Source organism: Mycteria americana, chromosome 1, assembly GCF_035582795.1.
Source record: "Mycteria americana isolate JAX WOST 10 ecotype Jacksonville Zoo and Gardens chromosome 1, USCA_MyAme_1.0, whole genome shotgun sequence".
In the NCBI taxonomy this organism is placed as follows: domain Eukaryota; kingdom Metazoa; phylum Chordata; class Aves; order Ciconiiformes; family Ciconiidae; genus Mycteria; species Mycteria americana.
The window spans coordinates 101,119,506-101,131,921 of NC_134365.1; the positions used below are offsets into that span (position 1 = coordinate 101,119,506).

Below are 12,416 nucleotides of genomic sequence, written 5' to 3' on the forward strand. Positions count from 1 at the left end.
AAGGCTCACAAAAGTGCAACAGAACGCACAGTACCAGACCCATCTCTTAAGCTCTGAGTTCAGCTGCAAAAGCAGCCAGCACTTGATGATTCAGAGGAATGCAAAACGTAACCGCTTTCTTGCCTTGCAATTAAAACCCAGTTAATTGTGTACAACTGTGCAAAGGAAGAGAGTGAGGAAATTCCTTTCTTGACCCTTCCAGCAATTGACTTGTGCCCTGGAGCATGAGATTTGATTACTCATGTAACTTTTTCCCCAGGCAGTTTCTTCTTGATAGCTCTTGTGTGACAGTTTAAGAAAGTTTCAGGCCAAGTCACAAGGACACTCCACTGGTTGAAACTCAGCTTACTTTATTTTATTATTGTTTGATATACCTCTGTACTTGTGTGCTGCATTAATAGATTTTTCAATTTTAACTTGGATGACCAGTGTAACTATTGGGTGTGATTTTTTTCATGGGAATGGTACTGATTAATGCAGTCATGCTCCAGGTTGCCTTTTTATTTTGCAGAGATTCCCAACGAGCCTTAAAAACCAAGTTTCTTTCAGTACCTAGAATGCAGCCTCAAAATGTCTTTGATGAAGTCACAACAGAAGAATCACCGCTCACTTTGAAGTTTCAACAGAAGTTCTGGTTGTGACCATTGTTATTATTTTTGAGCTATAAATAATTGTGTAGTTTTATTCTGCAACAGCAAGCAACAGCTGGGTTTCTTCACTGAGGCAGTGGTTCAAAATGTTCTGGGTACATGCTGCAAAGCATTGAATCCTTACAAGCTCATTTGTTGCCGCATGTTTGTTCAAAAACAGTGCAATTTAATAATCCATTGGTGTATTGGTGATGCCAGTTCAAGAAACAGGCTTGGTCTCAAGCACAGCTGCTCAGGTCATGTCGTTCCTCTTCTCATCAACCACTCCACTACTTGTTGGACCTTTTTCAGAACGGGGAGAGGTGCAGGGATGGAAGAGGTTTCACCTGGATCGTTTTCTTGATCTGGTGTTCACAAATAACTGCGTCAGTCCACCAAACCAGGTCACAAACTATAGATTGGGAACCCAAATGAATAGTTAAGGCAGGAAAGGGAAGAAACCAGACCAGTTTTGCCACCAAAAAAAAGACTGGGTGTAACTAGAACCAGTCATCAACGGACAGCTTTATCTCAACTGACTTTGTCAGGCTGGGTATTGTCTCTCCTCCTGCAGGCAGCATAAAGCCTGAACCAACTCCCCGCTGTGGGCTCTGGCTCATTTGACAGAAATGCAGTCATGTCCGCACCTGATGTGGATAAAATCTGTAAAGGTGAGGGACCAGGCAATGTAGAGGTTGTGGTTGCAGGTGCCTGCTCAGAGGTGACTTCAGTTCTGAAGAGATCTCTCCTTCCCTGTTGGCACTGAAGTATTTTTTTACCATTTTCAATGCTCCTGATTAAAGCATACGTTTTGCAAACATTCCAACATTTGATTTCTACTTATATGAATTGCCATGGAAACTAAACTTTTGTTGGGCATGCTTGCATACTCAGGGGTGGAGAATTTTAAAAGCCGCTATGATATGCAATACAGTTGATGTAGCCGTGCAACTGCCATGAAAACAGTTAAAGCTAGGTGGACTGTTGAACCCACCTACGACTTGTAGCTCTCGTGCAAGTTTCCATACCCTTTTTCCTGACTTTCTTTAATAGTAGTATTGTTGCTTTTGTTCCAACAAGAGTTTTCAGCTCTTTGGTTTTCGTAGTTTCACTTGTTTGCTAATTTTTAAGTATTTCCTACTCATAAAATGTCCAAGGGAGCATTTTTTTTTTTGTTTTTAAATTGCCAGACTCTTGCCTGTTAGACATTCCAACTTATCAAGTTATTTTAGGGCCTCAGCTATGGCTGGTTTTGAGTACCTCTTGTTATTTTAGAAATAAGCTTTATTCCTTATTTTTCTCTCCTTTGCTGCCAAGAAACAGATGGCACTGACTCGGATAAAATTTTCCCAGCATACATGTATGAGGGGAAACACATAGGGAAAACGCATGAGGGAAAACACACGCTCTGCCTGACCCAGCTTTGCTGCCACCTCACCTACTGTGTAGGAGCTAACTAAAGGAACATTTCAGCCAGCATATCCAAAGTCCTTCAGAGCAACAGTTTAACCACAAGGGCAACGTTACTCCTTTCCGTACTATTAGGCATCATTTTCCCTAGGGAGATTTTTGCAGACTATTACTTACAGTTTTCCCACTTGAAAGGAAAAGGAAGACCACGTGAGATGAAGGGAAGGCTGGCTGCTTTTGGCTCTGGCTGTGGCAGGGTTAAAAGTCATTCTCGCCTCTTCCAGCTGTGAGCATGTCCTGAACTCTGCATTCGTTACACATATATGCCTTCATTTTTTTAACCGTGTGTACTCCTTTTTGCTTGTTCAGTGGACAAAACAGAAGGGCCAGGTTCAACACTAGTAGTAAATGAAGCACTCGGACGTTTGTGGAGGCATCACAGAAGAAGAGCTCATCTAGGTTCTGCCCTATTAATTAGTCTCAAAAGATTGTCTTTTTGTACGTAAACTACAGTAGACACCAGGACAGCCAAGGCCATTTCTTTTTTTTTTTTTTTTAATATTCTCTGGTACTGTGGGTGTTACTATAGAGATTCCAGATTTTAATGAGTTATTACAAAGTTTATATTGTGGTAAAGTAGCGGTTTTAGCCAAGTAAAACATCCCCTGGAATACGCAAGGTAGGAACCGGATCACAACGAGCCCCATTTCCCCACGGCGGATGGGAACAGCCAGCGATCGCGGTAGCGGTTTGCATCTGCCGAGTGCCGTGTGAGCTTCGACTCGTCCCGCAGGACCCCTGCGCAGCAGGTACGTGCTGTGAGCCCCAAATTTCCTCTTTGGGAAACAAACGGGGAAGGGCACAGTGACGAGGCCACACAGCACGGAACAAGACGGCTATGCAGGATACTCTGGCTCGCTGCCCTGAGCACAGCCCTCCAGGCTGGCTCGCATCTCTCATCGCTGGAGTTTTCCTCACCAAGCTGACGCTATACGTGTGCTCGGGAAGCGAAGGTTCGTTATACCCCCTGGGCTCCCAGCACCCACTGATCCCAGGGGTGGGACGATACCTCCCCGGAGGCTCTTCACCCTGTTTGTTTCTCTCGGTAACAGCTGCAACCCAGCGGTTAGCCTCGCTGCCTCTGGCAGTGAGCAGCCTCCTGAGCAGGGACCTCCGAAGGGGTCTGGATCGGCACGCCCAGCCGCTCGCCAAACACGGGACAGGCGAGGCGTGCTGCTCGGGCAAACACGCTTGGCCGAGCCCGTGTTGGTTTGTACGCTTGCTTTGGTTTGAAAGCCCCGCCAGCGAGGCCCGGCCAAGCTCACCGGCCCGCTCCCCGCTTTGGGACAGCGAAATGCTGGTGGTGGCAGCTGCCACCTGCGTGCAGCCTTCGCTGATGCAGGGGGTCCACACAGGGGTCTTTCGGGGGCCCTGTGTGTATACACATATATAAATGTATACACACATACGGGCACACGTGCATTTTTTCCAGGTAAGACTACATTGCAGGCAGGCTTCTGGCAAGCAGCAGCAGGGTGTGACCCCCGGGCCGGGGTGAGCGGCACGGTCGCCCCACCAGGGCACGGAGGCAACCCGGCTCCCCTCCGGAGCTGGGAGGGCGGAGAGCAGCCCCCTCTCCACCACGGCTCCCCCGGGGAGGAGGAGGAGGAAGGAGGGAGGGCGCAGGTAAACGCACCCCCAGCCCCAGGCAAGGAAAACCGGGCCCGCGCCCTCCCAGAGCCGCCCTGTTTGCTCAGCTAATCTCGCGGGCAGGAAATTGCCTGGCGATTCACATTTATGGATCGTGAAGCGCCCGCGGCGGCCCCTCCGCCGGCTGTCGCCCCGGGGCGGCCCCGGCAAGACCCCGCCACCCCGTCAGCCGAGCCCCCCGCCCCGCGCTATGGGTATCCCTGTGCGTGTTTCCCCCTTTCGGCCCGTCCACCTTCCGCCCCCCGCCCCCATTCCGCCTCCCCTTCGGCCGCCCCGCTCCCGCGACCCCGGCCTGAGGGGAGCGAACCATTCCGCCCGCGGGGGTGCCCCACGCCCCAGTCCCGCCGGGGGGCGGGCGCGCCCCTGCGCGGGGCGGCGCTGGCTGCCGCGCGGGGGGCGGCTCCCGGCGGCGGGGGGCGGCGGCGCTCGCAGCGGCGGCCGGGCGGGCAGCGGGATGCGCGGGCAGCGGCGGCAGGAGGCGGCGGTGAGTGCGGGGCCGGGCGAGCGCCGTCCGGCGGCGGGGGGCGGCGGGGTAGCGCTCCCGGGCGGCGGCGGCGGCGGCGGCGGCGGCTCCGGAGCCCTGCGGGGCTGCCCGCGGGGATGGGGAGAGGGTCCCCCCCGGGCACGCAGAGCCCGAGCTGTCGCCGGCTCAGCTGCTCACGGCTGTCCCCGCGTTTTGGCTACTTTTAGGGGAGTTTGTGCCCAACCCTTCCGCCCCCTCCCGTTCCTGACGGGTGGGGGCGGCGGGGTCCCCCCCCTCGCCGCCCGGCTCGGCGGAGACCTTGCAGCTCAAAGGGACGGGGCTCCCCCCGTGTCCCTTTCGGCGCCAGTCGCCTCTCCCTCTTTGTCCGGGTGTTTCCCCCGGTGCTGGCGGGCGCTGCCGCGTCCCCGCCGGCGAACAAAGCCTCTGCCCCGGGCGGGGGCGTCCGTCCCCGCGCGTCCGTGGGCGGAGGGGGCAAGGGAGGAACGGCGGGGCTGGGCTTGGTTTGGTTTTCCATCGTCAGTAAATCTACCTGGTGGAGGGAAGGACAGGGCTCTTTGTCCGCGCTTCTTTGTTAGGCTGGTGGCTTTTGAAGCCTCCTGCGGCTGTGCGAAGGCTGCTGTGCCCAGCGGAGATGGGTTTCTCCCAGGGCTGAGCTGGTGATGGATGCCGTCTCGGCATCGCTGGAGTTCAGCAGCAGGAATCCGGCATTACGTCTGGTTGGCCTGCGGAAATCGAGGGGTTTGGGCTCGGTCTCCCCTGACAGATTTAGAGCTCCGAACTCGCCCCTCCTGTAGCCCGGTCAGCAGCCGGGGCCGGCGTGCGCTGCCGCGACGGCCGGGGCCGCACGCTGGGCGGTGAATTAATTGCGCTTGGAGACGAGAGCCGTGTGGGAACGCTCCCTGCTGCCGGCTGCGAAAGGAGGGACGGGCTGGAAACTGACAGCGCCCGCTCCGTCTGCTCCTGCCCCGGCGCTGCCCGAGGAAACTCCCCGTGTGCAGAAGTGTAAATAGGCGGGCGGTGCTTACATAAAGGCTCCAGAGACGGGCTTTCTGCGCCTGCCGCCTTAAGCACGTGGCTCTCGTCACCAGGTCCTTTTCCCCAAAACGCTCGTCTTGTCCAGGTGTCATCTTGTCCGCGTGCCTTGGCTCTGCACGTGCCCGCATCTCCAGGGCAGCTGGGTGCCCACGTTGCCGGTCAGAACACGGTGAATATTTCATCTGTGTGCCGCGCTCTCCCTCTCTTTTGGGGGAAGAGGGAGACGAGAGAGGCAGGTTTGCAAGTTCTCACATTTGGCGAACTTCTCAATTTTTCCCCTCTCTATATACTCATAGATAAGGTCCCCAAAGATAAGGTGTTAACGTGGGAAAGCAAGAGAGACAGAGACGGGAGGAGGTAAGGCGTGGTAGCGCCACATGGAATCGCAAAGCGCGAGGATGGGCTTGCTTTCCCACAGCAGAAGGAAGCGATGTAGGAGAGAAAGGAGATGAAGTAACCAGAAGATGGAAGAGTGCCTACCTTTGCTGTCAAGGGGAGGGCTAGCCTGAACCAAGAGAGTAACAGAGAAAGGGATACTTTTAGGGCGGTCAAGTAGTAACACCGTGTCATTTCCAGAGCCAATAGTTGCATTTTTGTTCATTTCACGCAGTTCCTTTTCCACACCAGAAATGTATTTCCCTTCCATTTTGACAAATGCACGTGGCTCTCGTCACCAGGTCCTTTTCCCCCAAACGCTCGTCTTGTCCAGGTGTCATCTTGTCCGCGTGCCTTGGCTCTGCACGTGCCCGCATCTCCAGGGCAGCTGGGTGCCCACGTTGCCGGTCAGAACACGGTGAATATTTCATCTGTGTGCCGCGCTCTCCCTCTCTTTTGGGGGAAGAGGGAGACGAGAGAGGCAGGTTTGCAAGTTCTCACATTTGGTGAACTTCCCAATTTTTCCCCTCTCTATATGCTCATAGATAAGGTCCCCAAAGATAAGGTGTTAACGTGGGAAAGCAAGAGAGACAGAGACGGGAGGAGGTAAGGCTCTTTTGTGTGTCCGTGTTTTTACTGAGGGAATGGAAATCTTTGGCAGCAACCAGGACAGGAGGAGTCGTCATTTTTTCCATTTTTTCCATATCAGTTGCTGTCTATGCTTATCAGATACAATTAGCAACCAGCTCCTTGAAAGTATGCAAAGACACCAGTTGACCATTGTTGGGAAGGAACAAAGTCCATCATGAAAAATTTGGAGTATTTTGTTGTTAGATAGGAAGCAGAGGATGGGTGAGGTAAAGATTGCAGGTCCACCTTGAGGCTGGAGTTGGATCAGAAGGACTAAAGGGGTTTGGATGGGAAGATCTTGTCTGTCTTTTCCACTCGAAGATCCAGAGAGAAGCTGAAATAATTAAAGTGGGTGGAGGGAAGTGCTGGTGACTTTTTTGTGAAGGAATTAATGCTGTGTTCACTGCACGTGGAGTGTATTCTCTCCATTTTCATTTGTTAAAACAAACAGTTAATTCTGATGTGTAGTAAGCGTCAGTATAGCAAACAGTGCTTCTCATCAAATTAACTAAACAGCTGTAAGATGATGCCCTGTTTTGGTGTTCAGAGTAGATGCTGTTCATTTAGGTTTTGGTTTTGACCGGTGGGGCACATCCAAGATGCCACGGAAATCCAAGGGGAGTTTTCCCCTGTAGAAGGTCCTCCAGAGACTGCAATATAGGAGTGAACTCCATAAATGTGACCAGGCTTGTTTTTTCTTACTCAAATCTCATGCAGGTGGGATCAGTTTTTAAGTGTACCATTTTATTTAACTTCCTTAATTATATTAAATGGTGTGACCGCAGGTATAGTACCTGTATTCCTCGCTTGAGGGAACGCAGTCCTGGGACTTGCTGATAAATGCTGCCCTGTATTTGTGCAGGCAGGCCCATGGCTTGGTAGCACAACAGCCGCGGCGGATGCCACTTGAGCTGTCGCTGTCATGATGTGGTTTGCCAAGCAAGCGTGATGAGAAGCATTTAGTCTGGGGGCATGCTCGCTGCCCTGAGAGTGCTGGAAAATGAAGAAGCGTTAAAGAGCTAGAGGGGACATTTGGAAATATGGGGCAAGCATCTCGGGAAGGAGACAAATTGAGGAGAAATGGACAAATGAAACAAGAGAGACAGAAACTGTCAGAGTAAGTGGGCACTGGAGGGAACTGATTAACGAAAGGAAGTGACAGGCACAAAGTGGCAGTGAAAGAAATCAGCACAGAGGAAAGCAGATTGTGGGCAAAGGTTGCCTGAGAGAGTGGGAAAATGCAATAGGCAGGAAAAAAAATGGTCAGGACATCCAAGGCGGCCCTCCACAAAAAAAAGAAGAAGGGAGTAGATGATTTTTGAAGCTGTTCTGATTAGTTTTTCGAGCTGCTTAGATTTTCTGGCACGCACTTACCTGCTGTGTATGGCAAGCTCTCATTGAATTTGTTAGGGGTATCCTAGAGGCAAGTTTATCATGTCAGGTAGGATGGGAAAGGAGAAACTTTTCTTTAGGGTCTTTCTGTTCTTGTACAGTGAGAATTTCTGCTCCTGTATAGTATGAATTTGGATTCATAATTGTTTTTCACCCAATCCCCTTCCTGAAATTTTAGATGAAGAAAGTCTGTATTTCCTGGGCTTCAGGAGTGAGAATTATATTGGTCTAGAATATTTACGTACATTTATTACTACACCAGCTATGTTGTTTGTTTTGGGTTTTGTTAGTCTGCACGATGAGACATAAGCAATCACAGTCCACCAGCCACCAGCAGAGCTTTCTATTTGCCACGTCTGTGTGAATTTTTTAAGTCTCGGTTTGCAAATCTTTTGAGCACGCTCAAATTTTCAATAGGAAAGGAGTTAATGAAATAGTGTCAGAATAATAGCAGGGAGCTTGTTACTGGCGTGAGATGAATCGGGCATTGGGTCAGATAACTGACTCTTAAGCTTACCTACCAGACAGGTAACGAGATAGAAAAGAGGAGTATGACTTCAGGTTGGCTTATCCTCTGCCAGCCTGTTGTTCTGCATTAAGAAAGGCGTTCATTGTTTTAACAGCAATCTCTTGTAATACGTTTCTACCTGTCAGTGGCTTTTGTTTGGGCAAAAAAGACTTAACTCTCCTTCTCACCTCAACTTATCTCGGTGAGCTAGTCCAGATGAAGCAGGGGTTTGTGTGACTTGCAAAATAAGGAGGAGGCAGTGATGTCTACTAAAATAATGCGGTTTGAGTAGGTGTTCTAATCTCTTGTCCTACCAAATGCATAGGAATGAGATTAGATTCATTGAAATGTGTACTTTAACAGTTTCAGTTTCAGGTAAGAGTAGTTATTATGGCACAAAAGTTATAAAGCCTTGACATTTTCACTGTCATTTTTATTTGGACACACTCAGCAGTTGGTGTCTCTTATGTCAATGGTTTAAATCTCAATTTGTAGTCACCAAACTATAGTATTTATATGGTAATGAATGTTTTCATTTTTGATGTGCATTTAAAATTGTCAGTTGTCATGACCTGATTAAAATGATTACGTGGTTTCCGTCTACTGGAAAGAGCAATTGATTTGACAATGCCTACACATCAATCCTTATCAAGTAGGAGAGAATCATGCTTATACAGTAGGACAGAATAATTTCGTATTTGGGTGCAATTTTTGGAGTAGTTGGGGTAGTTATCCCAGTAAAATAGATGTGGTTTATGAGGGGAATAAAGTTACTTAGGGTGTTTTCTGTTGTTGTTGCACTGCCCTTTTTCTGCTCCTTCTCCAATATCCAACACAATAATTTCTCAGAGGAAGAGATAAGCTGTAAGAGCGACTTCCTCTGCCGCTCCCTTTTCCCCATCGGAAACCTGCAGGATTACGAGGGAGTGACTTAGTCAAATCTGATTCACAGATATTTGGTTTTTAATTTATTTAGTGTTGGTGAAGGTGCCAAGCTGTGAGCTTTGGGAACTAAAACACTCTATGCCTGTAACCAGACCTTGTGCTCACTTGCACCGCAGGGACCAATGCATTGCAGGACCTATATCGTGAAAAGCCAGGGACCAAGCAGATTTCAGGGCTATGCTGGCAGGAAATTAGCTGTAGTTTAGGGGCTAGTATATTGTGTTGCGGGGGAGGAGGAGGAGGAAATGAAGAAGGACGTTTAAGGCGACCTTTGGATAACAGCCTTGCCGAGTTGCTTAGTTTTTGGCAGAGGTGGCTGTGCTCTCTCTTAAGGACGCGTCCATTCGCTAGTTTATGGGTACAGAATCTCCACCAAATTATGCAGGTGCCTTTCTGTGAATATATTGTTTTAGTTTGACAGCAGGTTTTAAGGGGTTGGGGAAAGCTGGACTTACACTTAAGTGTTTTTGGAGGTAAACTGTAGATCCCGGTGAGTTTTACTTTCCCATCAGTTTGAGCCTATCAAGACTATTGTTTGTAAATAAGCAAAGTAAGTCAGGGGGGAAAAAAACCAGCTTGATTTAATCAGGAGCAAGTACATTGTCCTCAGATGATGCAGGAAAAAGGTAAATCAGCTTGGTAATGGAGCAGTCCATTTATGCACGTAGGTGTGCTATACTGTGGGAAAGTTAAATCTCCGGGCACCGAAGCTACCAGCACTCATTCACCACATTTTCTTCAGGGTGTAAAAATTTAAGAGGCTTTCTTGCTTCCAAAGCAGTGTTTGTTTTATTGGAATGGTTGAAACAGATCCTAATCATTTGAAAACCTTCTTGTTTCAGAACAAATCAAACTGTAATGATGTTGTGCAGACGGTGGCAATGACGGGTTTTTGTCCTCACCCTCCATCGCTTGGGGTTTCATCTGTTTTCCATGGGTGGCTGTACATTGCTGTAGGAGTTTCGGAAGAGAAGTGTCAGAGACAGGAGAGAGGACAGGAGCTGACGAGAACCACTGGTAATGTTTTGTGAGAAACTGAAAATGAAGAAACAATGAAGAGCAGAAAAGCCTTAAAGAGATGGCCAAATTTGAGAGCTTTGTTTAAAATTGACTGTTTATTTTCAGTCAGAGGAGCACTTTAGCAATGCCTGAGGCATTGCAACCCACTCGGTTGGTAATGTAAGAGCCAAGTGGGTGCCACAGCAGACTCTGCTAAAAGGAGGTGGGTATCAGCCCAGGCAGAGAAGTAAAGGAAAGGAGGATAAACTATGTGCTGAGAAAACATTGCCCTAAATCTATGGACTAAATGCTGGGTAGAGCTGTACCTGGGGCTTGGTTGAGCTGCAGCTCTAGGCTCCTACGCCAAGGGAAAGGAGTTTTTACTGTAAAGCCACCCTGTGTTATAATATCTTAAAACTGGAATCCTTTGTTTGACTCGCCGCCTGTTTGAGTCATGAATCACTGTTTCTTCTGGTCGTTAGTGAAACAAAACTTAAATTTGGCCTGGGCACTGTAGAGATGAAACATGATTGGTAATGCTGGATACATTCACTTCAGATGACTTTATAAATCCCAGATGAAATCATCTTGCTTTGTTCCAGCCAAGGCAGAGTGTGGCATGTGCTCTGTAACGAGAATCAGTCTCGCTGGTTGTTGGATGAGGCCCTGCATAACCCTCATCTGAAATAATATGATTTCATGAGAACTGTGGATTTGAGCTGTTCATTTGCTTAGCTCATTAATTCATTAATTGCTTCTTGTTTATGCTCACAGTGGAGAGTTTTAGAAAGTTCTTCCCCCCCAAAAATCCGATTATTGCTAGGTGACAACTTCTCTGGTCTCTCATCCTCTAGGAGAGATGTGTAATGAGTTCTCAAACTTGAACTGAAACTACATAAATATTTAACCTTAAAAAAGACATTTTTCCTTTTGGCTATTAGCAAACCCAGGTATTCACCAAACTGAATTGAAGATTGAATTTTCAATTACATTGAAACCCTTCCCTCTCAGCTGTTCTCTCCTTAATGTTTGTCACATTGATTAAGTGGTAGCCATCATCTTATGAGATAGAAAGGATGGGGTTTTTGGCGATCTTACCAATGACTTTAACCATAAAGCAGCAATGTTAGAGACACAGGAAAGCCAATTATACCTTTTCCTTTCTTTCAAAGCAACCCTTTCTTCTGTCTTTTAATTCCAAGTTGTCCTTATTTTAGTTTTCTGTCCGATGATGTAATTATACTTTTGTTACAGAACAGTGTGAAATGTTGAGAGTCACTAGTTTTCTGTGTCAAGTTGAACATGTCCTGAAAAGTTAAATTTTTGGTTCTTTTCTGGGGAGCTCTGGGCTTGAAGTGCAGTATATTTAATAGAGATTACACAAGCGGTATGCCAAGATGGCAACGTAGCGGCAGTTTTAACAGGATTTCTGTCCTAGTCCTTCACGTTTCGTAGGCAGGCAAAAGGCAGAGCGCCAGTTCGACAAGTGGGAGAGCCGCTGTTAACTCTTGCCGGGGTCAGCTGCCCGTCGGCCGGAGCCCTGCCGGGGGGTCCGCAGGCAGCCAGCCCCCCAGCCCCGCTCCTGGCAAGGAAGGTGCCTGGGATGCTACGCAGGTTCTGAGTTTGGAGGATGCGAGGCAAGCTGGAAGGAATTAGGGAAGGAGTCTCTCTGTGGGGTGGAATACCCAGTGGGGTGAAAAGGACGGTAAATGTTTCATGTCAACAAAATAACCTGTTGAGCATGGAGCTTGGGTTGAAAAGCTATCTGCTGTCCAGGCTGTTTCCCACCATCTGCTCTGGAGAACTTCAGTCCTGGAGAGGGCAGATGTGGTGGGTGAGTCCCCCCGGGAGGTACGGCACTCCGAGGGTCTCCTTCCTCACCCTGCCTCCTTGGAGAGCAGTGCTGGTTTTGGGGAACGGTAGATTGCGTGCTCTTGGAGGAGGCTGTCAGGGTGAAGCCCAGCTCCTGCCGTGAGGGGGGGAGAGGTACCCGACGGGTGGAAACTCTCTCCTTAGGAGAGAGAAATGCCTTCTGCGGAGAAAGAAAAGGCACTGCCAAGTGAGAGCAGTGCAGGGGGGTTCCTGGGGGAGCAGAGGGGAGGGACAGAGCCTGGCCCCCCGCGGGAGAGCACCGTGGGGGGAGCAGCCCAGGCAGAAGCCAGAGGTCACGGCAAAAGAGCCTCCCTCTGCAGGGATTAGCAGCCAGCTCCCTTCTCCCAGGGCTGTCCTCCCAGGAGAATAATGTGAAAAAGCACGGCACGAAAAGTCTGTGCAACGGGGACCTGAAACGTTGCGGCTG

General features: G+C 49.3%; 1 protein-coding gene across 11 annotated transcripts in view; it reads left to right on the top strand.

The window, feature by feature from the left end:
• The window catches only part of PHLDB2 (pleckstrin homology like domain family B member 2), a 111,480-nt gene that overhangs the window by 36,962 nt on the left and 62,102 nt on the right, over positions 1–12,416 (top strand). For 6 of the 11 annotated variants that reach the window (XM_075515118.1, XM_075515174.1, XM_075515192.1 and 3 more), the window contains one exon: positions 9,961–10,135. The exons of 2 other annotated variants lie outside the window; for them this stretch is intronic. The gene's annotated coding sequence lies outside the window, so the exon portion shown is untranslated. Of the gene's footprint in view, positions 1–4,121; positions 4,234–5,989; positions 6,062–9,960; positions 10,136–12,416 lie in introns of those variants that run through there. 3 more of the 11 variants (XM_075515143.1, XM_075515151.1, XM_075515160.1) reach the window with 3 other exon arrangements.